The sequence below is a fragment of the Apis florea genome, unplaced genomic scaffold (assembly GCF_048593485.1).
Source record: "Apis florea isolate Af1SG1 unplaced genomic scaffold, ASM4859348v1 contig_2201_pilon, whole genome shotgun sequence".
NCBI lineage: Eukaryota > Metazoa > Arthropoda > Insecta > Hymenoptera > Apidae > Apis > Apis florea.
In genome coordinates, this window is record NW_028256542.1 from 1,694,216 (window position 1) to 1,719,496 (window position 25,281).

A 25,281-nucleotide genomic window follows, 5' to 3' on the forward strand; every position below is an offset into this window, starting at 1 on the left:
CGAATACGCGAGCCAGAAAATTGAAGAAAATTCTCTTTTTCAAATTGTAAATTGAAACGCGTGGAAAGAAGTTTTGTGGAAAAGTTTTGTTTTCAAAAAAGGAAGGGTGAAAATTTGTCAACGTGTAATTGATAAGCGTGCGATAGAATCTTGAGGATACGTATACGCATCGAGGCTCGTTATAGCTAATAAGATAATTAATCAATTACCTATATGAAATTTAAAAATATGCGCAAAGTAACAAGGTTCGTTGTACGCTATATATAATTTCGCTTCGTCATAATTAACGAGATAATTGATCAAGTTGTATGAAATTTTAAAGTTGCGTTATAACACTTTTCCCCGAGGAAGAGCAACGCGGTTGAAAATTTTCTAATTAAACAATCGTGAACAATCGGATCCCAGAAATCCAATCCTATCCTTCGATTATTAAAAATTACAAATGATACGATTTTTATTTCGAATTTCCATGAATTTGTAATCCATTTGCCGCGCTTTCGCTAAAATTTCGTCAAAAAAAAAAAAAAAAACAAGGCACAAAGAAAAAAAAAAAGGATATCACTCGTGCGACGATTCACGACAATATTTATAGGGGCGAAAAGGAGGTAAGGGTTAAACCGATGAGACGGTTGATTTGCTTTAAACGAATTCGCCTCCAGCGAGCCGATTACTGCGAGCTTCCTCTTGTTTGATCTCGCAATTTTAATTTCATGTAATTTCTAAGTAGTAGTGGTATTAAAATAAATTTCAGAAATTCTAGAACAAAGTTTGAAATAGATAAGATAAGAGTTATTCGAATAATTATAGAATACGATCGATTTCAATTTTTCTATGGAACAAGATAATTGGATAATTGCTTAAATTTTAAAAGAGAGAGAGAAAGAAAATTATTTTAATTTGAGTTAAAATGGAACTGTTATCCTTGTAGAAAAATTAAAATCGGTTATATTTTATATAACGTTTAAAATTAACGCGATAACAGAGTAAAGTTCCTGTAATTCGGGATACAGGAATTTCACTGTATAACAGAAAAGTTACGCTCGTCAGATGGTTCTCCTCTTTCCTCAGTCTCAACTAAACAACAATTCAGAAACTATGTATGCGTGTTCTGTAAAACGAAATTTCGATTTACTGTACCAAACTTTCTACGTTCTTTCCCAATTTCAAATTAATACTATGCATCAACTATTAATCCATCCACTTAATTATTTATTTTCTCCTCTTCTTTTTTCGCTCCTCGAAATCGTTATATTTTTTCGCAAACCTCAAACAAACGTATCTTCTTAATTCCATCTTTCTATTTAAAAGATTCACAACAACTTATTCGTATATAAAAGCTGCCAAACTCATCTTCCATTAAAGGAGCAACAACGCCTGTATACGTTTTATCGATGTTAGACTGTATTACGAAATAGTATAACAGTTGGAGATCTCGCTTACGTGTTACACTGTGATACCAAGATGATATCTGTCTTACGTCACCACCTTAAAAATCTTGTTTTTACAATATCTGTAACGTAACTCTGATCACTGAACACGCGAGTTATGGTATCCGGAATCTTTGTTGATCATTCTAACCATTTGAAATTTTGTAATTTCGATCGTAAGACTCGTGTGTTTGGCAACTCGTTCGAATTACGAATCCGTTTTGGATGGAAGGAAGAAAAGAATAAAAGAAATAATGGACGGAGTAGTTGTTCCAATTCGTTTTCTTTTCCACTTGTTTCGAAATTCTGAGCGAATTGTAATGGTTAGGGTGTGCATAGGGTGAGGACTGGCCGATGGTAAGTAGTTTTTTTCAAAGTATGTTAATCGCCTTCAATCGAATCGAGGTATTGCTTGGATATATAAAGGTAAATGAATTACCTTTAGAGATCGTTGAATCCATTTAAACGAGTAAATGAATAGTCGTGGTGGAGAAGCTGCAATTTTTCCATTTTTTTCTATTTTTGAGATTATAGAGAATAAACTACTTGATTAAGAAATCAGATATTGCAGTGTAAAATTGCAATTTTTTTTTCAAAAACAAGAATGAAAAATAAGGAGAAAAAATTGGGGGTGAAAGGATAGAGATAAAATAAAAATTCTTCGTGTTAAAAAACTTCTTCTTTACCCACGAAAAAAAGAAAGGAAGAAACGTTCAACCTTCCTCTTCGACGCATCATCACTCATCGCCCGCTTTGTTTTCTTTTTCATCATTCGTTTCCACTCCGCAAAGAAGAAAGAAGTCGAGGAACGTTTTTAAACGTGTAAAAAAAAAAAATAACAGCTCGATCACGGCCGCGAATTAATCAGCATGGAATTTACGTAGATGCCACCGCGAGATTGCAACGCACAATCTTCGTTCAATCGTCGGGATTACACGCTCGTTTCTCATCCATTATAAAACGATAAAAAGCGATTATGATTCGCGATGAATCGGAAAAAATTATAAACGCGAAAGGAAACGGATGGAAGGAAATGGATGGACGGTGGGGGAGAGAAATAACGAAACGTGAGCTCGTGGATCGAAAGAAAGAAGAGAATGTAACGAAATTGATTATTAATCCGTGTGTGGTTTTGTAATTACGATTCAGACGAGGAAGGAAGCTGAGGTGAATTGAAATTCGAAAACGATTCAGCTGAATATTTCATTATTACAGACTCAGGATCTCAATTGTGTGCATTTCGTTATAATTTTTTATTGATTTTGTTTCTGAGATGATTCGTAAGGATCTTTAAAGTGATTATGTTTACAGTAAATTTTCGAAATAATCTTGTAATTCTTTCTATTAATTATATTTGGTTAAAAGAAGAATTTAGTAAACTCAGAAGAAAATGGTTTTCTTTTATTCGATAAAAAAGAAGAGATCGTCAAGTTAGATAGAAACAATTTTATTACAATTAAAATTTTTCAAAAAATCCTAACATTTATGTAAAAGAAAATTAAATATGGTGTTTTGTATTAGGTAATTCTATACATTAAAATAAAATTTCTACATTATACAATATTTTTTTATATTTGTCTTCTCTTTTTGAAATTTAATGATAAATAATATATAATGTTTAGACTTTTTCGAATATATATATCAATATCCAGGATGGAACAATTCAAAGATGACAATGGTAAAATTTACAACTTTATAAATATTCAGAATACTATCCATATTCATATCATGTTTCCTATTCAGATAAAAAATTTTTTGCAATGTCCATTCATTTTTTTCACATCGAAAAAATATTCTTCGTACAAAATTCTTCGATTATCTAATCTTTCACTTTTTCTCCATTACCAGAAAAGTTATATTTTTTAATTTTAATTATCAATAATTGGAGTAACAAAAACAATATTCCCTTGTGTTCTGAAAAAAATTCGATTCCATATACGTATGGAATGATTGATTTAAAAAAAAAAAAAAGAAAAAATCAAAATATTCATCCTCCACATTACACAATCGAAAATCTATGATACAGATCAAAGAAGAAAAAACCGTGCATACGTGCATACAGTTGCTTATTAAATCGAGAACATTTATGAAGCGTTAAAAAATAATTCGATCGAGAAAAACGATAAAATAATTTTCTGAATCACGTTATGTCGGCTGGTGCTTTCAGTGATTTCGTAAAAAGTTGTCGATCCGGTTGTTAAGTCGTATATAGACGATCCAGAAGCGGATCTATACAGAATCTATAGAGACTCGATCGAGGTCACGATCACTTTAACGGTAGTTTTCTGGGGACAATTGCTTCAATAACCGTGAAACCGTATGCAATCGAAAAAATCTTCCACAATTCGATCGCGTTACAATTATTCCAAATTTGACGCGATTTTCGAAAAATGGAAATTCTCGATCTCGTGAGATTTCGATCGAACAATTCCGTTTCGTTTCGTGTTCTTTCTTTCTTTCTTCCCTTCCTTCTTCGTCTCTTTCACGCACACCTTCTGACATTTTCTCCGCTGGAAATATTTCAGAGGCGAGGAGGCATAGCGATGCAAATATCGAGAAAATTATGAGGAATCAGAACTTTGATTAATTGTAAATGAATTGTAATATAAATTGAGAAAACGATATAAGAAATTTTATTTAAATAATAAATTTCTTATTTTGAATTCACTTTTACTTTTAATTTTTTTTTTTTTACTCACATAACAGAATTTAATAAAAATTATTGCTAATATCTTCCTTCTTAATAATTCGTAATTTAATTTGATAAATTACCGAATAATTAAAAATAAAAATTATCTTAGATGTTAAATATATTCGTAAGAATAATTACTTATTTTTAAAAATAAGAAGAATAAAATTACTGGGATGGTGGGGGGAGAAGGAAATCGAAAGTAACATTCTAATTTAGTAATTCTGGACCGTGTAATGAATCATTGTGACGTATGTATTCTTAATAATTCGCGTGAATACACGAATAATGGTATAATGGACGTGAAGAGATTCTTAAAGACTCGGGCAAACCATTCTCCCCATTATATTTTATTCACAACAAACCTGTTTGAGGCAATAATAATTGTAATCCGACATTCCTCGAGTAGGCTGTAGAAAAACTTGCGATGCAATTAGTATGAATACATTAACATAGAACTAAATTAAGAAACAATTTTTACATTTCTTGTTTGATTATCAATATTATATCTTTTACTAATAAACTGATCAAATGTCAACAGGTACAGATACTATATAAATTTTTACATATAAAAAGTTACTCGTAAACTAGGAAAATATACGGCTACCTTCGAATAATAATAATAATATTGTATGCATATATTATCTTCCACTTATTACTGGTAAAATATTAATTATAATTATAAAGAAAATTGCTAATTTAATTTTTTGTTTATTTTTTAATTGCACAGATTGCATCGTGTTACCCTATCGATATTATACTTTTTGAGCAATTGTATAATTTTATTATATTTGTATAATTATTCTTCATATTGATCACCATATTAAGAATAATTAATTAAAAATCATTTGATGATTGTAAATGTTGTACTTTAAATAGAGAAAACAAAATGAATTTTATCTTGTTTATCTTATTTTTATCTTATTTGTTTAAGGAATAAATAAAGAAAGAAATATATTTATTCCACTCACGATGAACTCTGATATTTATTTTACACATTTTGTCCTGTTTCATTCTCGTTCCACATCTCTCAAAGAATAAATTCTTTAACAAAAAAAGCGATACATCAATCTCTAAAACCTATAAAAAATGATACATATCCAAAAATTGATCATATTTAAGATAATCATTTGCTTTTATGCTAATACATTATAATTACAATGAAATAAAATAGAATAAATAGTTGGAATAAAAAAGAAATAATTCCTCTGTTAAAATTACTTCACAGAAAATGGAATCGTCTCGAATCAAATTTCAGAATCCTCCAATAAGATATTTTTACAAAACTCACAATTCTGCCAAAAATAACCGATTTCCTCGACACTACCTTTATAAAACTTTTCCTATATAAACACGATCACGCAATACAAAAATTGGATTGCATAATAATAACGCGGAATATTGAGGGAGAGGAATAAAAAATAAATATAAACGTAAACCAAGAATAAATTATTCTACTCACTTCTAGAGGGACGAGTCGGTCGGCACGAGAGACAGTCAAAACCTCTTCGAAGTAACTCCATTCAATCGGCACCAAGGAACTTCACCCGCGGCGCCTCTCATTCCTTCCGTTTCCACCACGAAGAGGCGCGCGAAGATCATTAACGAGCCGGCATTCCGCTTCTTACCTCTTCCACCCTCCTCTTCCAGTATATATATATATATTTTACTTGGAAAAATTTCGCGAGAAAGAAAAAAATTTGAAAGATGATGATACAGAAATCTTTAAGGACGAGATGATTCGATATCGAGAAATGTAGGCAACGGTCTCGAAAACCGGATGTAGCATTCAGACGAACTTTCTTCTCTCCCGATTATCCGTGCCAGGTAATCTGGCCTTCGAGACAGCCTCGAAGATTTTTATTTTTCCCACTGTTCCTTCCAATTCTCCAATTCGTCGATCTTTACTTCGAGTTCTTCCACTTTCTTTTTTTTTTATCCTCTTCTTCTTTGCCCTATCTTTCTTTCTTTCTTGTCTCGAGTAATGTACGATACACTTAGAGATAAAAATAGTCTCGAGGATTATTTTGGGGAGCGTGCGTTTTAATTTACGACTTGGAAAAAACGAAGCGGAGAAGCAATAATATCGATGTCAATTTCGAATATTCGAAATCTTCTACTTTAATTAAAATCCTATATCTATATATTCTATACGAATTCTTCTTCGACTTTCTTCTTCAACACTAAACAAATCGATCTCGTCGAACGTATTCCCTCGTCGTCGAAAATCTTATAAACAGTGTCCAACAGTCTTCACCAACCAACGATGTACAACAACCATAAAAACTGCACAATCCGTCACAATTCACAGAAATGTTCGAAACCTCACTCTATTCCCGCAATTCTGACTCAATATCATCAACGAATATTGATGAAAATATTTATAATATCTGTAACCTGTTGCACGTTGTTCCTCCTATAAATATATATATATATATACGATATACGAGTCGTAGAAGCACACGAAAAACACACTAGAGAACCGGCGATACGATAATGGGTGTAAAAATGGAAGAGAAGAAGAAATTCCTTCCTTTCCTTCGTGGAATTTTCCGTAACGTCCGTTGTCGAAAATCTCTTTGTTCAAAGAGTACGGTTGGGACGGGAAGGGGGTGTTGTTGGTTCGACACTACTCGACGACAGCTCGAAACGCGCGAAAGGCACGCGCTCCACCACGGATGTCCCGCGACTGACTGCCGACAGACGCCGGACGAAGACTTTGAATAGGGGCCGTTGGAGGGTCGTCGCGCTGGAATGGGGAGGGAAGGGGGGGGGGGGAAGGAACGATCGGTCGACTTACGTGGCGTTACGGGGTGGGAGATGCCCGCGGGACCCCATGGACACTGGGAACAGATGGGAATACACCCGGCGGGAATATATACAGGGTGAGTCGTTTCGATGCGCGAGGAGAAACGAACTGAAGAAGTCTTTTTTGCAATTTTTTCTTTTTTTACAGAAGAGTTGTAGTCGAGTTGGGTTGTTTCTGTCGTGGACGTTGAGAATTTAATTTTGATCGAGTGAGGCGAGGTGGAAGGAATGTTTTTTACGTTCAGAGAAAAAATGTTTTTTTTTTATTTTCGTGAGAGGAGAAGGTGAAGAGAGAAAGAGTGAATTTGATTGATGAAATCTTATTAATTATGTGGAAGAGAAGAATGTATCGAGTCAAGCTTTTTCGAAATTTTGTGAAGATATATCTTTTCTAGCTTGGATGTTATTATTAGAGATGTTAGCAGAGCGTATCGTTTCAACTTGAAACGAGAAAATTGAAAATGCTTCTTGGACAATTTGTGAAGAGAATAGAATCATTGCAAAGTGAATTATTTTAAATTGGAATATGATAAATTCGATAGATATGGCAAAGAGACGGATTCTAAATTTAATAAAGTCTCGAATGATTTGCAAATTTCATCGCTATATTTATACACTTGATAGTTTGACACGCGAGAAGACAAGATTTATCGATTAAAAAACCGGTTGGTATTATTAAAATTTCACGAAGAAAACAATCTTACGGAACAAAGAAGTTTTTGATAACTATAATCTCGGCATTATTCCCCGCTATTAACTTGAAGGCATAATAACCACGAACAAGGGTACACATTACACGTTGTTATAATAATTAGAGTCACCGACTGTCCAAACATTGTGCATAAAAAGGGGGAGGAAAAAAAACTCACTTAAGATAATTTCTCGTAAAAGGTTCCATTAACATCGTCGTTGATAATACGTGTTAATTCCACTTAATTTAAACAGGAAATATTGTCAAAACAAGCTGTTAATGTTATTTTATAAAATGATTTAAATTTCACGTATGAAAGAAATGTAATGTAAATTGGGTATATTATATTTAAATAAACACTGAATGATGTTTTAATTATTGGAATTAGAATAAAAATGAAATAAGATAGGAACGTGTCTTCGTTGCAAACAAAAAAAAAATAATAACATATTTAATCAAAAAAAAGAAAGAAAAAAAATATAAAGATTTTTTTACGCAAAATCGCAATGCCTTGATCAAAGTCAAGACTTCAAAGCATTATACTGGAAGCTTTAAAAATTTGCATCATAATAATGATATTTCCTCGCTGCTTAATAATCTCAGCGCACAAACTAAATAAGTAATATGGTAATATGGTAATACGTAATCGACTCGCAATGAATTACGTAACAATTAAAATTCATCCATAAAAATTTAATATGAAATTTTTCACAAACGGCATTCGAAGACAGAGGAAAAAAGAGCCATCAATTTATATAGCTACTATGCCAAATAGTCTCTTAATATTGTAAAAAAAAAATTCACATTATGATAAAAGTAACTCAATGGCGATACACAAGCATTGACTATATATAATAATTCTATAAAATTCCAACTCAACAAAAAAAATTTCATATTTTCTGTCCATAAAAATTTCATCGTTTCAATCGTACCTATACCATAAAATCATCAAATAAAATTAAAATCTTCTCAATGAATATATAAAACTGACCATATTCGTAGAAGACATTATAATATCGATCCTTCCTCAAAAACGTGAAACATCTTATAAAGAAAAGGCGTAAAAAAAAAGAAAAAAAAAAAAAAAAAAGAAACGAATATTCCTTCTGGCTATTGATACGTCGCAACATCTCCACGATATTGATAAACATATTGAATGAAAAAACGACCGCCGTAGATGATTGCGACATAGCGTACGATTAATCGGCGTCGATAACACGATACCGTTCGATGACTAAAACACGTGTAATTAATATTAATAACGCGGGTTTTCTCCTCTGGGTGACGGCGAAATAAGCAGTTGGACGAAAGAATACTTGTAGACGGGTTGAGATGAACAGTTAGGAGGATATATAGTAACGGGTATTCGTCGGAAGGAATCTACGAAATGAAATTTATCTCGATCCACGTCACCGTGGTTCCAATCACGTGTTTCGCGATTAATAAGCCTTTTTTTTGATTCCATTCGATTAATATTCGTTTTTCTGAACACCATCCTTTTTTCTTCGAAATTTTATTCCACTCTCGAACGCGAGGGGAAAAAATTTTTAGAAGAGTTTATTAAAGGAGGATCTGTGGAAGAGATGGTGATATATTTGTGCACGTGAAGAAAATATGAAAAAACGTTTAACGTCGAAGAAAAATTCTAGCAACAAATTTCACGTGCTATTTTTATTATCTCGCGTAAGAAAAAAGAAAAAGAAGAAGAAGAAGAGAATGTTTGTCAATTTTTTTTTTAGGCGAAAAAAGAAGAACCGTGAAGAATTGCGAAAAGAAGAGACGGATGATTTCACGTTTAATATTTTTTTCTTTTTGTCTTAAATACAAAAGAATGTTTACAATCACGGAAATGATTGTACGGTATTTTTATTACGATATTTATTGGTTGGAAAATCGATTCATTCTACGATATTATTTCTTAATAATGCAACGGAATAGCGACGGATTATGCAAGATCGTAAACTTTAAAATGAATAAGTTTTACATAAATATATATTTAAATAAATGTTATATTGGCGATCATCCGATAATTAACAAGTGATTAAAATTATAATTATACGCTTCGTGTAATAAAAACAAGCTGAAATAAAAAAATTAATTTGTCTCTCGGATGGCTTTAACTTCTTTATTCATAACGTTATACGAGGAACAACATGTTTATTTATTATCATAAACTGCAAAAAATTTTGTATAATTTAAAAAAGGCTAAAATACGCGAGCAAAATATCTTTTTTTTTTTTTTGCGTTAAAATTATTTTAAAAAAGGAGCGATATCGATATTAGTACAAACGAAGATATCGTCAATCTATGCGAAATCTAAATTTGATCGATTTAAATTTATTTTAACAAGTTTCGAAACAAGTTTTCACAAAGAATTCAATTCAATTTTTCACGAATACTAAAAATTAAGTTTCAACGTTTCAATATTCGTTCAAAAGTTCGTTCATCATCCACAAATTCGACCATTTCTCCGCGAAGAATCCTGTATCGAAATTTAATTAAACATCAAGGAAGATCGATAGACAATGTATAGACACGGCCAATGTACAACTCTGAAATAATATTGAAACTGCATGTGTAACGTTCCCTGTCCGCCATCTATTCCGAAATATCTATTTCGTTCGCGTGCAAAACGAGAGCGAAAACTTAATGCCCGGATGTGTTCGCATTGAAACTACCTTGGGCCAGTATCGACGTTGTGCACGACAAATATTGACCAATAGTGGCCGATATTTCCCCCCAGAAGCCATATTTCGCCTGTTCCTTCGCTTAACGGAACGATTCTGCGGAACACGCGACGTTGAAAGGCTTATGACACGGCTTGCGGTTACTCTAACCTTGTTCGATCGACTTATAAATCGCGCTCTGAGCGACTGAGTCTACGATTTCCATTGATTTTGAATCGAGTGAATAATTTAACTGATTGACGACGAGGATAATAAGGATTCTCGAGAACTTGAGCGAATGGAGAGATCGTACAAGATCGTGGAAAGAAATCTTTTCAGAAAAGAAATTTCGAATAAAAATTTTGTATAATTTATAGCTCATTTTTATTTCTTATTAATGGTAATTTTATTTATTGTTAATTACCTACTCGATATTGTTGATTTAAAAACTTAAGGATACTTAAAAGTTGATAAAATAAGAATGGGCGTTTAAATGAAACTTTGATGATTTAAGATCGTGAATATATATATATATTTTAAGTTTAAAAAAAAATGAGAAATTTACTTAACTTTGTATTAATAATTTAATAATGAAGGAAGGATGACCTTGAGTCATCGACAACATCTTGAAAATCATTATAAGCACGGAGAAATTCACTTCAAATCTGTTGTCTCAATGATCAAATCGCTTATTAAAAGATTACAGATACGAAGATCTGTTCGAGCTAATCAACCTCATTCCCCCTGGTCGATCTCCATCATTTCTTTCAGTGGATCGTTATGTGAAGTATATCATAGACAATTTTTTCCACGTAAATTGGTTAATTGAATGCATTATTAACCGATTGTCAATGATCATTGTACCATTTTTACCATTTTTCTTTTGTCTCGAACAACGTTAAACCGTTCATTAAATTTTTATAATTGATTAATTGATTAATTAATTAATTAATCCAACCTGAATGCACGCGTTTTAAAAACGGATATTGTAACGTGAGACTTGATTCTCTCATTCGAATGTAAAATTATTATTACACGTTTATTCATTTAAATTGTCAATTTTTATATTCTTATCTCTCCAATCCTTATAATATTCGATATATATTATAATAATCATTCGATAAAAAGTAAATATCTTTCAGTTTCTTCGTTCCCTAATTATTTCATTTGAAGATGAATTATACGCCTTGAAATATTCATTGACACATTTATTTTTATATTCATCATGAAGAGATGCCAACGAGTTTTACAGGGTGTGCAATTTTCCCTTCTTACATTTTAAATGAGAGAAAAAGTATCCAAGGTGATTCTCTTCTTTTGTAAGATGAGTAACTGGCACCATTCTTTAATTATGAAGCGGAATATCTAATCTTTTTTTAAAAATAATCTTTCCAATCTGAAATAATTACAAAACTGTCTGTATGATTTCCAAAGTTTCTTGGATGGATTAAAAAATAATTTAATACAATTTATTTCACAAGTAGAATTTATATTATAAGATTATTACTCAATTGTTTCAAGATACTTTTCCTTTCCCCAATTATTAACTACACCAACTATTTATACAAAGAGGCATTAATTAGGCATTGATTAGAAAATATAGAATAATAATAATAACAATAATAACACAATAGCAAAACATTAACAAAATTAAATTACATAAAAATTTTTTTAAATCATTCATAAAATTTCGTTTCATATTTCAAGGATATCCTTTTCTCCCTTTTTAAAATGTTAATTTTTTTTTCCATTCCACCAAGAATTCATATCGAATATCCCATAAAAAATACATATAAAAACAATAAAACTTTATTATTTACAAATACATTGCATCATCAGAAAATTCCTATTTCCATATATTTACCTAAAATATATATTTTTAAATTATTACTTAAAATTACCTCATTAAATTCTACTCGAGGCAAGAACACCAAATATCTTTTTCCTCTCTTCAAAATGCTAATTTTCCCCGTTTCTTCAAGAATTCATATCCACCATCAAGAATATTCCATATAAAAAGTAATAAAACTGCAGTAATAAAATATTCACGAACATTGCATCATCAATGAAAAATTCAATTCAATAAAACTTACGTACAATTCTACCTGGATATATCCAAACGTTTTTTCATTCTAAATTATTACCTAAAATATTACTCCATTGAATAAATTTTACATCCAAGATAAAAAAAAAAAAAAAAAACACCAAAAAAGATAATTCCTCAAAATGTCAATACAATTTCCTCTCCATCGGCTTAGTTTATTCGCATACAAACGTCTGAGACGAGTGTCGTGGACAAACCGATGAACTCCATAAACCGCGAAATTTCGTTTCGTGGAGATAAAAATGGAATGCATGCATGGTAAATTCGCGAATTCGTTTACCCGGCACAATTATTCGCGGAGGAAACAGACCGAGTCAGACTACGAGATATGAATTTTTATATATCCACCGTTTAAAAAACATCTCGGTTTTCGAGAACGGCTTCCTGCTCTTCGAAAGTATATCCTCCTCGTTCTATAAAAAGCGCATGGCAGATTCGAGTTTTATGGCGCGAGCCGTAATGGCGGAAGGCACGGCTGGAAGGCGTCTCGGCTCGAAAGTGTTCCGAGAAAGGCCGATTCACGCGAAAACCGTGTACATAATGATCCATTGAACCGCGAAACAGGCATCTAGGATCGTTCGAAGATACGGGCGTAATATGTGGAGTAACAGGATGGTTATCTTATGTGAAACGAAACTGTTCTGTCAATTCTTGCCGCTCCTTGGATGGGGGAAAGAGTTAGATTAGGTTTCGAGGCGTTGGGGAAGGAAGAAGAAGTTTTTTAAGGCGACTCTATGATAGAATTCTTTTTTTCGTTACTCTCGACTGTTTCTTTTTTATATATCGAATGTTTTAAATTAAACAGAAAATGTGTCTAATACCTCTATTCAGAATTTTTAATAGTAGTATTTCAAGTAATATTCGTTTTAATCAATTTATCGCTCCTGATTATCTTATTGCGCCAATGAAACTATCTATTAGAAATTGTATCAACGAAATTACACAGATACATTCAATTCAAAATATAATTTAATCGATTCGTAGCAATTAACACCGAAACGTGTCATTTTTTTATACGAATCAGAGGAAATATCTCGAACGATAATCTCGATTATATTCCGTGATAGAAAGAAAAAAGTGAGTGATCAAAAAGTAGATATCACGAGGAAGCGATATGAGGGTTCGTTGAAAGAGGCGGAGAGAATTGTTTCACGAGCGACCTCGTGGTGGAGGAACGGAAGGGACTACACGGATGAAAGATACATAAAAGGCTGCAGGAAATTTGGGTCGATGCCGATGGCAAGAGCGAGGAAAATTAAGGTCGCGAAAGGAGGCACGACAGCTGTCGTGTAAAATGCGAGTAACACTTTTGGAACAGATGGTAGACACAGGTGGAACGGTACATCATACATGATAGTTGCTGCCCTCGTACATGCTCGCACGATGCCTCACGCTTTGGCTGACCTAGGTCTGGGACCGTCTAACAGGTCTTGCAAGTGGACTGGCCAGGTCTAGGTCACGTCCAGTTCAAGACTGGATCGCTTTGGGTCGTGTCTCCCGTTTAGACGCGATGAGTTACGATTTTGTCCGGGTTGAAGTGGGTCTGCCTGTCGAGGCTGACTTGAGCCTGACTCGGATCTAGATCTCATTTGTCCGCGTCAAGTATCGATCACTTTAAGGCAAGCTCTTCCTTTCCTTTTCTTTTATTTATTCAGAATTATGAGATAGACGTTAAATTGTCATCAGAATAAAGTGATCTCACGGTGTTGAACAGATGCTTGAATTAATACCTAACCAAAATTAATTCGTATTGATTCTATCTTCATCGCTTTGGAAAAAAGATTAAGACAGGACAAGGGTGATGACAACGAGAATAATGAAACTTGGATGACTCGTCCCCAAGTATAAAACCGAATAAAATTTCGTCAAAATTCCAATCTTGAATGTTTTCATCAATCCTTTCACAATCGTATACACTTTGCATCGCACAGGGAAAAACACCAGACGACCATCATCGGGAAAGAAGAGAGAGCCTGAAGCAAAACGATTTACAAAGTTCAGTTCATGGGAACAAGAAGAAGAAGAAGAAGAAGAAGAAGAATAAGAAGAAACGAGATGGAACTTTATTTTCCGTGTACCGTTACCGCGGAGGATCCATCCAGGAAGCGACATTTATTATCAAACGTGTACCCATCACGGGGAAATCGTTTACGGGTTAAATAATATATTCGAGGCGTGCATTATCATCTATGCGTTTCCAAAGCGCGCGTATCGGGGAAGATGGGCCGGATGGAGGATAATTGACAGCGGTTACATGAATATCGTTATCGATGACATAATCCCAGGATGGCATCGTCCCTCCTCCTCCTCCTGCGCAACCTCGTGAAACACTCCGTAATTTCCGGTTTTTGCCAATCGCGGACCGTTGCGATTCTCTTTTCTCCTCCGTGTCGCGTAACGAGTGGACGTGTTGAGAAAATTCGAAAATACGAAACGATCGCAAACGTAGAAGATGACATGACAGGTGTCCCGATTTCGAATTGGCTTGTTGTCGGATTCGAATCTCGTCGAGTCGCAAATTTTCGCGTTATGGGAAAAAAGAAAAAGAATAATTGGAAAGTGTTTCGAAATTTCAAATTGAAACGTGGCGCTGGGATATTTAGATTTTTCTAATAAAGAAAAATTTTTAGAGCTCGAGGGTGGAACGCTTTTTTTAAATTGACGGAAGGGAAGTTTGATCTTTTGTTCGAGGAGGAAGATAAATTTATTCGAAGCGGATATCGTGGCAGATTCAAAGGATGAAAATTTCAAAGGAAGTTGGAGCAAAAACTTGGCTTCAGGGCGAGATCTCCATCGTTGAGGCGGATTGAAAAATATCCCTTGTTTCTCTTTTACGGGATTATTTACAGGATTATTTACAAAGTTCACGGTGAAATGGAAAAGAAATTTCAGGTCAACGGCGTTTTTACATATCATCGAATGCAGATATGCACCACTTCTTTCCACGTGACTTTCTACGCGCTAAAGCATAAATTTTAAACAACGCGATACGCACAGATCCTCTTCCTTCCCAATTTCACAGATAATTCATGTGTTACGATTACTCGACGAAATATCCATATATGCAATTCGTTCCATCATATAATCTTGCGCATAATAATAAAAGAAGATTTATAAACGTTTATTCTATTTCTCGTTTTGTAAATCGTTTCGTTCCAGAATCTTCTCGAAACGAAGGACGAGGAGAGACGTATCTACCGTTCTACCGTGCTCCTCTTTATAAATAATGATTCGAAAAGGGGTCGAGGGTGCACCAATCGAGCTCAACTGTTATCTAACGTCACGAAGAGGGAGAGAAAGAGCGAGGAGGGGGGAGGGCTCATTCCGCCAATCGAGGCGACCTGGAGCCGGCCGTCTTTCTCGTTTCAAATTCTGCCATCGTCGATTAGATCCCACCGACAACCATCTTCTGTCGCGAAATAAACGTGACAAGGTTCGTTCATTTTTACGACGAATCGATCACTCGTTTAAACTCGTTCGATTAACTCTCCCTCTTACGACATAATTATCGCAATTTTCCCTCCCGATTCCTCCTCTCGTGATTCGTCGTGAAATCATTCGGGCCTGTTTTATAATCGATCTAACCGATATGCACCTTGGAAGCGCTATTCCGTCCCAGTTCCCAGGCATCGAGGTGCAAAGAGTTTGTTTTCACGAGTTTGATTCCCGTGCACGTTTTCTAGGGGATCGGGTTCCGTTCGTCTCCATTATTATTTCCGCGGCAATTATAGATAATAACCGGCCGATCTTTTACATTTATGTCGTTCATAATTTGAAAATTACCTAAGTTTCGTATCGTTGTTGAAAACCTTCCAAAAGATTGGTCGAATTCGACTCGATTTTTTTCATTATTACAATCATAATATACATTTATAATACTTGTAAAATAATAATTTTAAAAATAAGAATCTATTATATATATATATATATATTATCTATAAATTGAGATTAAAAATTGGCAAAAATATATTTATAATTTTAATTCAAAATCAAAAGGGCGACGAATAAAAAAAAAACTAATTAAACAATTTCAAAGGAAGGAATCATCGATATGTTCGGTAAAGTGGCGCCTATCTCGAAGATCCATCGTTCTCCAGACTGAGAATGAATCTTTTCTTCATCATGGAGGAGACGCGATTACGTAGCCCGCTTTATAACCGCGGAAGTTCAATTAATTCAAATCACGCGATTCTGAAATATTAAACAACGAGTTAAAAAAAAAAAAAAAAAAGAAAAGAAACGAGAGCGAACAACGTAATAAGCGAAAGTCTCGCTTTATTCGGGTGAAAATAACAACCGTCTGAATTAATACATCTTCGAATACGGGCCAGGATCCCCTCATAATAATAGAGATAATAATCGTTAATTAATACGGAGAAGAAAAAAGAAAAAACTCGTCTGTAGAAAAACGATTGGACAAAATGATTGAAGGGAAGAAAATTGCTTGGGTAGAAAATTAAAAAAAAAAAATATCGATGATGCATAGATATGTCATAACGTCGAATACGTTTTTTCTTCATTTTCATCAATCGCGAGGAAAATAAAGATAAATAGAACGTTTCGAGGAGAGAGCAACGAACAACGCGTTATAATATCTTCAAACGATCGAAATCAATCTCTATTACCAATTATATATAGTTTCTTCGTTCATAATTATTGCCGATGGTTAAAAGATAAAAAATAAAGAATATTTCCACGTGAGAAGTATTGAACTGTGCGCATATTCTTGAAATCATCGCGAAATTACGTAGAAATAATCCAGTGTCTCGCTTTTAATCTCCACCTTCGAATTAACAGTTGGTATAACATTTGATATAATACACGTACCCCCTTATCTCGGATCTTTCTCCGCAATTCGAAGCGATTTGGAAATGTTGGTTGCGTGAATCGCGAGGAAATTCTTATCCAAAACTGTGATCGAGAGCTGCGAGAATAGAGAGGGGAACATGAATAAACCGCATTTTACGATCGAGATAACGAAATCAGGAATAATCGGCAATAATCGGCGCATTTCCATAAAAAATAATCATGAAAAAAATGATAATATTCGATAAAAATGGTAAAAATTGTAACGAATAACGAATATAGATAGGTATCACAGCGATAAGAACAGAGGAATATTTGAAAATTCGTGGTACAAAGTTCGAAATGTTTGAATCGATCTAATTTTGATTCCCGATAATATTTAGAAGAGCAGATTTCTAGATTATTAAAAATTAAAATTCTCAATTAAAATGTTGATTTCCCTAGAAAAAAAAAAAAAAAGAAAAAACAAATTACACGATACGAAAATTGATTTATTTTTTTTTTTGCCCCTTAAATATGACTCTCTTTAAATTCTTTTTTAATTTTATTTATATCTATATCTATGCAAAATTACTCCAAGAGATAGTCTAATCAGTAACAAGTAAATTACATTTTAATCAATAATTATAGAAGAAATAGGTAAAACTATAAATAAAACTTAAAGTAAAGAAATTACGTAAAATTTAAAAATGTCGGACAAAGTTTTGCAAGCAGTCTAATCTAATTTGTCATGTATGAGACACTTTATAAGTCGCAATTATATATCCAAGTAGTTTATATAAATATAAACTTTATATAAGTTTGCGTAAACATAAATCCATAATTTAATTAATGACGTGGTTAACGAAAAAAGTGTCGAGTCCTTGATGCATAAATCATTTTCTTACTTCGTTTCGAGCGTGTATTCGGAGCGAGTCAAAATGGCGGTAACAAATGGGAAAGAAATATCGCGCTTTCATTCGGTTTGAATAACAGTGGAGGAGCGCGTAATGAACAGAGAGCACTCGACTCGATGTTACATTGTCGCCCATTAACGTTCACGATGGCAAGGTAAGAGGCCCAATCGAGGTCTACCGGATCGGCGCTCAATCGAGGCTTGCTTCAATCAAGTAGGTTAATGAAAACGGTGCACACGGTTTGCCTTCTGAACCGTGAATTTTTCACAACTTTCCATCGATGACGGGCTTTCTTTTGAAAATTTCACGGGAGAATCGAGCGGACGAAAATTATTTTTTTCTCTTTATCCTTTATATTTCAATAAGGGGGAATTCTGTCAACATCATAAAAACAATGGAGAATGGACAATTCTCCATTTTTATAAGCAGAATGTTTAAAAAATTAAGAAATTAAATATTGGGTTAATATAAGGAAAGAAATTAAGATCTATGGAGTGATAAATTATATATATATATATTACAAATAATTTATTAATAGCGTTAATTATGAGAAATAACGAGCTAATTTTACGGACTGTTAGCAAGAAAGAATACAGATGGTAAATCGAGACACGGTATGGGGCATATAAAAATAGCTCGTAATCACGCCATGGAAAAACAGATCCACCCACATGTGAATCTTGCAGAACTCGATTCATAATAAAACATAAATTGGATTTAAAAATACAGGAAATACATTTTCTTAAAAAAGAAAAAACTTTAATAATTTTAATAAAATCCCTTCGAAACGTACGTATCATAAAATGATACATACAAAAGTTAAGATAAAATTCTGTAATATTTGTTAAAGATTCGTTTTATTTTTACGATTTTATATTGTTTTATAGTTTCGTGGATCTTCGTGCTGGGAAAAAAATTAATAGCTTAATGGAAATTAAATAATAATAATAATAATAATAATAATACAGAAAAATGGATATGGATCATTTATATGGATTTAGAAGATTATCAATATCGTATTTTTACAATCTATAATTTTACTGGATGTTATAGAAAAAAGCGAAAGATTAAAGAGATATCACTTTTTTTATATCCACCAAATTAAACGACACAAGCCAAGTAACATATGCTCACATTCACATCATGCTGATTATCGTTGCACGATTAATCTGCGCATACGCAGATCACAATAAGAAAAAAAATCTTTCATATTTTTTACTAAAAACAAGTACAAGTAAAATTAATCAACTTTATATTTATCCAACTATCCTCATGATCAGTTAATTAATTCTAATATTAACAAAAATGACTTTTAAAAATATCAAAGAATCAAAAGAAAATATATAATAAAGCCTGCTCGCCAACGTGTACTTAAGAGGAGTATACTCATTGTGCAGGCCACTTCCTTCGCCCGCCTCTTTCTTCCTTTCGTCGTCCGCCACGAAATCCATGAACCGTGATGCGAGATGCATTTCAGCTTCTCGAGCGTGCACGCCGGAACGTGCGGTCGATCAGAAATTGGTTCACTTTCGTTCCATGTCGGGTAACCCTTTCTCGACTCGATTCAGAGCGCACTTTCTCGTCGCGTCTTCTCCACCATTTTTGGTAAATCTTTCTTGTAGTAACAATCGTTTTTTTTTTTCGATCGATCGAACTTACACAAAACTATCGGCAATGGAACTCTATAGTTCTGTGTGTCTTTGGATATAATTTCAATATCCAAACTTCGTGTTGAAGATATAAGAAAAATAATTGTGAAAACAAGTATGAGAATAATATTTGTATTGCACGAAATTAAGCAGTTAAAATTAAGACTCCTTCGAATCTCTCTTTCTTCTCGATTCTTTTACATTTATATTCTGATTGTAATCATCAATTCTTCTCGAACAGATTTCCACTATTGAAGAGTGGAAAAGGAATTAAAATTAAAGAGATGTAGTCGTCGAGGAGATCTCTGGTCGTCGAAAAATATTCTAATCGAAAAATTTGCTTAGAAAAGAAACTAAAATATCATTAAAGATACCGTTACCTCCTCGAGAGATGATCGAATTTATGGTATCCCGTAATACGATAAATCACAAGATTCGAAGAGAAGTTCGGATCCATGCACGAAGAACCGAGAACTCGAATGGCTTCGCGCCAGCTTCCGGTCGGTTTCGAGAGCGGCCACGCATAAATCTTCGTGCCATGCGATCTGCACGGTGGATCGGTCCGTTCACCACCGCGAAAACAGACGTCAACGTCGAATTTACATATTATCTCAACCCCGGCAAATGGTATAAATAATAAACGAGTCACGAGCCGAACACGGAACGGAATTAACCACGGATCTTTTCGTGATTCACGACGATCTTGAATTTAGTGTAACAGCAGAATAATATTTGAGAGGAAAACTAATATCGAGGATCGAAGTATTGCAAATGTATGGACAAAGATGATTATTAAAATTAATGTATAATAAAATGTATCAAAAAATTTCTCTGTCTCTTAATTATATTTTTTGATATTTAGAGAAATTTAAGGATTAAATATATTTAATTTTTATAGATCGTTCTTATTCCATGATATAAAAAATTCTCCATATTGAATCGAAATAATAAACTATAATTAATCGTAAAAATCGATGGATTTCTAAAGCTTTGACATGATTTCCTGCGGATTCAAAACAAGTTAATCGTTTTGAATCTTTCCTATCAATAATAGGAATTTAACAATCTTACATGACGCGGTATCAGCTCTTACATAGGTTTTTTTTGATTTATTATTTTGTTATCATTATATTTTATTATTTTGTTATCTTGTTAAAAAAACAATTTAGACACAATGTTCGAGGAAAATTAAAAGAGCGACGCATCATCGTGAATTCTGAAAATTTTTATCAATTTTCTTTTCTTATCTTATTCAAAAGAAGGAAAAAGAATTTTAAGATGAAAGTATCCTAGAAGAATAATTTACATCTGTTTAATGAATTTACGATGAATCTAGAACAAGGGCAATTTATATGATTATGAAAAGAACTTGATATTTGCAAATTCATTTCGATAAAAGGAATGCATAAATTCCCTTTCCGTTTATCTATAATTTGTCTACAGATATAATTCGTCGAAAAAAATCGAGATCTCCGCTGAGAATCGCGGATTAATAAACGATTATAATATATTAATAAACACAGAAAAAAGAATTGCAACGAAAACAACTTTTTCTTTCGCAAAAAAAAAAAAAAAAAAGAAAAGAAAAGAAAAAAAAACAAAAACGAATATCTTTTTCACTCGCTAAATCCACTTTCACCATTGAAACATGAAATATTTTTTAAGAGACATCACGTCGGTTTCATTTAACAGATACGTGAATTCCTTTTGTGAGAGTTACGTGATCGATAATTATTCTCACATGGATAAACGTTGACTCATCGTTTGAGATATATCCAAACCGTGGAATTGGCGAGTTTCGAAGGGAGATTACATTGTTTAACATTGCAGAACTCTCGTATTTGCAGTACTGTAATTCTTGAAGGATGTTTGATTATTTTGGAAATATCTACAAAATCGTATTGTAAGACACAATCTTTTGTTAAACTTACTGTTTTTTTATCAACAAATGAATTTTAACTGTAAACTGTATTTATTTACAGAATCTTATAATTTCCATTCCAGCTTTTATAAAATTGAAATTAGGAAGAAAAGAAAGACAATGATGGAAATTACTTTGTTATATATTGTTATCTCGTGAAATTACAACTTGGATTAAGTAAAAATTCAATATTCACTTTAAGAAAGAAGTATTTGAAAAGATTCTTTCGCCATATTGGTTAAATAAAAAGTTATTACAGTAACTTTCTTATATTACGAAAGTTATTACACCAGTTTGTCTCGATGATTAGCTCCTTTACTCTAATAAGAAGGTAAGTAATAGTGAGAAGGTACAAACCACAGATACGTTCTCTACGAAACAATAAATATACATATATATATATATACGAAAAGGTTAAAAATCATTGCGCGGGAAATTCAAAAGAATATTACGGCGCAAAGGTTAACCGCTGCTAATTTTAACCATCGAAAGAAATCAATGCTTATGATTATACGTCATTATCACAGACATTGATTGACACCATCCAACTATATTCTCCGTCATTAATCTACCAATCGACTGTAAGACTGTAATTCATTTGAATGGACGCTCGTTCGATCGCAGAAAGAGTTCTACGTAAGAGATCTTGAAATAACCGAGGGTCTAAGCGAAAAAGGGGAAACAAATGGTAGATTTTTATTCCGGAAATGAAATTAATAATACCGATAAGTCGTTCATTATTTATTAGAGATGTTGAACGTTTCTCAAAAAAACATTAAAATTTTTCTCATTCACATTTTTCCAATCCTCTCGAGATTTATTACTCTCGAGATTGATATTTATAATATAAACAGAGACATTTCGTAAGAGTTTCTCGTCCATGATTCGATCGAATACTTTCGTAGACAGTGTTCATCGTGCAATAAAGAGAAACGACCGAGGCTCGTGCGCGTATTTATGCGGTTTAAGTAATTCGAATTAAATTATAGTTAGCGGAAACTGAAGAACAATTAGGAGAATGGTAATACTTTTACGTCAGCGAAGAAATGTAAATGTGCGCGTGTGTGTATATTTGTACACAGACTATGCAAAAACATAAAACGAAGAATTAGCTTTAGATTAAAATAAAGTTTTTGAATTGAAATCAAATTTGTTTCAACAAAAGTTCCATCGATTATTAAGTATATTGAATTACACTTTCCGTACAAATATAGAATAACAAGTAGAATAAAAATATGTAATTTCAATGTATTTAAATTCCGTTCACGCGAATATTCATCGATAAATTATCTTATACTTTCCATCCCTGAATGAATACGAGAGTATGAGGACGTGTTAAAAAATATAGAACGTCTAAAAATGGTCTAAAGTAATGGCCCCTCCTCGAAAATTGCAGACAATACCTATTGAAGCGCGTCGATACACATCGGTGCACGTGCGGCCATTGATTGTCTTCTATTAACGTTTCATGTCCGCGATAACTATTGCGTGCGTTCGAATATCTCGTTTTACACGTCCACGCTTGCGTTTAAAGTCGCATAATAAGAACCGACTGGATACGATCCGTGATGATTCATTTTTCACCCGATATCCGAGACTGCGAATTTTCCAAATAACAATAAAAAAAAAAAAAGAAGAAGCTATACAATTCTCTTCCAATCCTAAAGGAAAACAAACTGTTAACGCAATTTAAATATCATTAACCCCACGCTCGAAACCCCATTTGCTACAGTTACCCTTCTAAAACGTCCGCTAATTTTCTTTATTGCGCGCAATTTACTTAACGATCTCTCTCTTTTAACGATTCCACCGTAGGCAAACTCGGCAAATATTTTTAATCGGATCATTTTGCTTTGATTTGGAGATCGTTCGAGAGAATTGCCCGACTATTTCGCTCGCGGTGAATAATATCTCGGCAGGCTTGTCGGCGTAAAATCGACGTAATCGAATGGTAACGCGAGGCTGCGGCGGGTGAAAGACCAACTTTCCACCGAGGATCGTTTCCACGGAGAGGCCGTTTCGAAAAGCGGTTCTCGGACGTAGAACGACCTTGGCTCGCGTTACCTTCGAAGGCGAGCACGGTTTCCTGCTCGCCAGCACGTTTCACCCGGCTTCCGTCCCGACAGGGCTGTTATTTCTCTCTCTCTCTCTCTCTTGTGTGTGTGTGTGTGTGTTATTCGCCTTGAGAACGATCGCGATACCGCCTCGATTTCCGAGGTAATTCACCTCGATTCTCGAACTCGTTCCTTTCCTCGTGGAACGCGATAATAATTTACCGAGAGTTCCTTGCGCGTTTCCTTGGAACCCGATTGAAAGAGAGCTGGATTCGTCGAGAATTTTCGAAAATTTTGCCGCAAAAGTCACTTTTCTCAACAATTCCACTAGCTTAAACATTGATTGGAAGAATTTTGTCGTTGAATTTTAAAATCTTTAGTGAAAAAAAAAAAAAAAAAAAAGTGTAATCCTCTCGAAGATTCGAAGAGTTTTCGATTGGAAAACAGAAAGTGAGAAAATCTTTCTGAAATATCGCAGTATCTCGAGTCATCAACCTCTCGACGTGCATCCAATGGAGCAACCATAATGGAAGAAGAAAAGAATTTATGCCGTCAATTTGTTTCTTCTTCGTCGCTGATAGCATCAACATTGTCGATCAACGGCCTACCTCTCGTCCCATCTTCGTTGATCTCAATCGTCGTTTACATTGTAAAATTGACGGAGAAATCGATGGCCGCGTGATCGCAAGTCGAGCATGACAAATTCGATTGTTTCGAACTGTTTAAAAGCTGAAGATCGGGTAATCCGACCGTTTTCTAGTAAATAGAAAATTCCGCTCGTTAGGACGGCGGAACGATGGGTTTTCCAGGCTGTTGATTGCTTTAAGCTACCCATTGATTTCATGGGCCGATGAAGCCAACCGCGTCGGGTTTTCTGTAAACGGTACCTTTAAAACGCGTTTACACGGGCAAATACACGGATCGGATAAATTAGAACGTGTTTATGATGAAAGTTGTGCATTGACTTGGCGCGTGTTCATTAAACTTTCGATGGAAAAGCCCGGTGATATAAATTGCCTGCGTTTGAAAATTGTTGTTAAAATCGATGTAATAATAATAAGTTTTTTATCGAAGTTGGAGAAGATTTGAAAAATCTTTTACTCTCTTAAGCAAAATGGTATGGTAATTTGACTTAACTTTTACCAACTCTTACTATAACATTCTATAGCATTCTGTATGTTCTCTCTCTCTTTCTATCTTTACCATAAATATATATATATATATATATTTATGGTAAAGATTATGATCATTCAAGGCCATCCTTCCCACTACCACTTCGATCATCGCTACTTTCACAATTTTACCATAAATCTGAACTTTTATTAATGTGGACATAGCAAATGCATCTTCGATGTTTCAATCCTCTAATGTTTCATTTATAATTTAATGCACGGCTACGATCAAATTTGCAAATGTAATGCCACAAGGAAATCGTTAATATTTATCATTGAACAAACGGGTACGCGTAGATCTGTCGATCTAGAAGCAATAATTTCTGTTGCAAATGTTCGAACATGTTCGAGCGTAGAAAGCGACGCTTTCTCTATTCATCTTTGGATGATTTTTAATT

At 33.7% G+C, this 25,281-nt stretch overlaps 1 protein-coding gene across 3 annotated transcripts in view; it reads right to left on the bottom strand.

Moving 5' to 3' along the window:
• LOC100872636 (uncharacterized) overlaps positions 1 to 25,281 on the bottom strand; it is a 49,248-nt gene that overhangs the window by 10,913 nt on the left and 13,054 nt on the right. The window contains exon 1 of one of the 3 annotated variants that reach the window (XM_003691515.4): positions 5,579 to 6,814. The exons of the other annotated variants lie outside the window; for them this stretch is intronic. The gene's annotated coding sequence lies outside the window, so the exon portion shown is untranslated. Of the gene's footprint in view, positions 1 to 5,578; positions 6,815 to 25,281 lie in introns of those variants that run through there. 3 annotated transcript variants of the gene reach the window in all.